The 3,317-nt window shown below is 39.3% G+C and overlaps 1 pseudogene; it reads left to right on the forward strand.

Annotated features, from left to right (window-relative positions):
- The first annotated feature begins 1,476 nt into the window (after positions 1-1,476).
- On the forward strand, positions 1,477-2,101 carry LOC102885687 (annotated as a pseudogene).
- The last annotated feature ends 1,216 nt before the right edge of the window (positions 2,102-3,317 follow it).

The following is a 3,317-nucleotide window of genomic DNA, read 5'->3' on the forward strand; positions in this document are numbered from 1 at the left end:
CACCTGTAAATTCAATTGAAAACAAAAAACAAATGAACAAACAAACAAAAACAAGAACTTTGTTCCTAGGAACAAACTAGAGAAATCTCTGTATTAAACAAAGAGGAAGTAGAATGCGCACATGGAAAAGCATGGTGCGTACCCTGAGAAAATGTCCTGCAGAAGAGTGAGTGAAGCAGCACTAACATATTTCCGGGCCTTGGCTGACGCTGGAGTACAGGTGCACACGTAGCTGAGGTGAGGAACCCTGTGCTGCCTCCAGTAAAGGGCAAACTTTTGGAAAGCAGGTTGCACTGTCTCTTCTCTGAAATTCTTTAGTAACCTGACACCAAGACCTGGTTTTGGCCTTCCATCTTGGTGGTTGGAGGATACCTCATATAGTACTTACTTTAACAAGCTGATTCCGAAACTTAGAACCCCTCACATGTCTAGTTAAACTCTTGCCTTTTTTATGTGTTTCTACAGCTGGACTGTAGGAGAGCTAAGGGAAAAGGGACTTATGTTTTGGAGACATGTGATAGTATTTCAGGTTCTGTGTTCTTAAGAGTCATCTCTCTGCCACATTTCCGAAGAAGAAAGAAGCCCTGCTCTCCTCACCTGCCATCTATCTCTAGAAAAACTCCTCACTCCCTGCCAGGCTAGGTTGGGTCATGCTTTCCTGGGCTCTCATAACGCTTTCCATGTACCTTTAACAGGATTTGTGTGGTCTTGTTCAGAATTTATCTAATATTTGGGTGTGTCTCTCATGCTAAAACGTGAGCCCTTCCAGGGCACGCTTCATATCTTATTCATCTCTGTATCCAGCCCTTAACAGAGTGCCCAGCACACTTCAAGCATCCAAATAATGTTTAATATCACAGAACAAAGATTGCCAAAATGATAAAAGGAAGAGGCTTCATTTTTCCACGAATGTCCTCAGTGCCCTCCCAATCTATTGCCCTGCCCTCTTCTACCCTACAAGGGGCATCAGTCAAAATGTTTTGGACATGTTTTAGTGGTCTGCCATAGGCACGTGTATGGAGTTTTTCAATAAAAATCGAGAAAAACAAGAAGAAAAATCTCTAATGTTTTAGTTCAAAATGCACCATCAAATCCATCAGGCTATTAATATGCAGCTAGTGTGATAGCCAAGCTTCAGTATTAAATATCATTATGATTATTATTCATTCTAAGGTCATCGATATCAATCTCCCAATAAATCAAGTCAAATATAATATCTATCAAAGAACGTGATTAATAGTAAGGAGACACTATCAAATAATAAAGGCTCCAAATCTGGGTTTTAAAGAATCTGAGACTTAGCAAATACAATGAAAGGAAAATTATTTGAAAGATATTTTTAACCTGATAGAGAAAAAAAAGCAAACTAAAATTATATCATCTGTTATGATATTTTAAACTCAAACATTCGAGTTCCTTTTGAAAGAAGGGAGCTATTCTGCCAGTCCACGCATCGCACTTGCTCCGAGCTCCGTCATGATCATCTACTGGGACATTATCCGCCATGATGAGATGGTCTCCAACATCTACAAGATCCGAGAGATCGTGGACAGGCTGCGCCTGGAAGTGGAGGGGAAGATGGTCAGCAGGACAGAGGGTAACTTTGATGAATCGTTCATTGGAGAAAATGCCTCCACAGAAGGCCCCTTGAGGGCGAAGGTTCTGAAAGCACAGTGATCACTGGTGTTGACATTGTCAGGAACCAAAAACCAGCTTCACAAAAGAAGCCTACAAGTAGTGCAGCAAAGATTACATGAAACCATTCTCGGGGAAATTTGAAGAACAGAGACTGGAAGGAGTAAAATCTTCTATGATGGGGGCTGCAGAATGGATCAAGCACATCCTTGCTAATTTCAAAAAACTACCACGGATCAAGAACATCCTTGCTAATTTCAAAAAAACTACCAGTTCTTTATTGGTAAAAACATGAATCCAGGTGGCATGGTTGCCCTGCTGGACCACCGTAAGGATGGTGTGACCCCACATATGATTTTTCTTTAAGAATGGTTTAGAAATAAATGTTAACAAATTTGACAATTTGGATCTATCACCTGTCATCATCATAACTGGCTGCTGCTTTTCATCCACATACCAGGACTAGGACAAATGGGGCTGATGTTATCTTGAGCACTTCATTTATTTTGACCTTGATTTATTTGGAGCAGAGGCATTATTTTTAAGAAAAACATGTCGTGTAGATTGTCTAAAAATAAAATGCATTTAAACTCAAAAAAATAAAAAGGGGGGGGAACTAAAAATGCAAACTTCTCTTTTAAGAGTGAAAGGTATGAGATACTCTAATCTTTTCATATCAGTTAGTCTCCACTCAAGACTGGGTAGAAGGCAGAACACAGAACTATTAGGAGGCGCTGCTGTGGCCTTTAGGAAGGTAAAGGCAAAGGGCTGTGATGTCACTAGTCTGGAACCTCCAAAGTTTTCTACGAGAGATGCCCACAGCATGCAAGTAAATCACAGTAGCTGCACTGAGGGGAAGGACTGAGCCCAGGCAAGACAAAGATGTATGATGTTTTTCAATATGTGGACTTTCCATTCTCCTTCATTTATATTTTCATGGCTCAGAGGCAAGGGCAGAAGTCACCCAGGGTCCGTGGGCAAAAATCAGGTCCCCACATCTGTTCTTACTTGTGGCCATTTTAAATCCATATATCTGAGATGGATCTACCTTGTTCAGAAGGCAACTCTCAGCTGGCAAAACAAATTCATGAAGATAGTACAGTAACTTAAACTTTCACCCGTCTCAAAAGCTATACTTACGTTAAGCCATAGATTTCGATACCTTCTTAACCCAATGATATGGTTAATGATGAACTGTCTAGAAAGTCACAGAGAGTGCTATATTTAAGCAGAAAAGGATTGCCTATACCGGGGAACCACCAAGTACATTCATCTAGGGATTGTTCAACATGCTCTATTGGGAAGAAAATTTGTTTTAATTTATATTTTTCTTTATGTTATCCTTTTAAATATGTTTGATAGTACATAATTTATTTGTGTAATAGGGCATGTTTAATATTTATAAATAAATAAATTTACATATATTGGGATTGCATGCGCTATTTTTTTTTCTTGATTAAGATGTGCATTGCTTCATTCAAACCTTGCCACCTTGATAACTACGTACATTATCTCAAGCTGCAGAAGATTTTCCCATTCTGATCCAACTGCTCTAAAAGCCCTGTGCCTGGCTGTTTCTTCTCCACTTAAGTAAATGTTTCAGGCATTGGGCATTAGGTTATAAGAAACATTATCTTAATTGCATAGTAAAGATACATGGTTGATTGAGCTAGGATATATTT

The sequence above is a fragment of the Pteropus alecto genome, unplaced genomic scaffold, assembly GCF_000325575.1.
Source record: "Pteropus alecto unplaced genomic scaffold, ASM32557v1 scaffold95, whole genome shotgun sequence".
Lineage (NCBI taxonomy): Eukaryota > Metazoa > Chordata > Mammalia > Chiroptera > Pteropodidae > Pteropus > Pteropus alecto.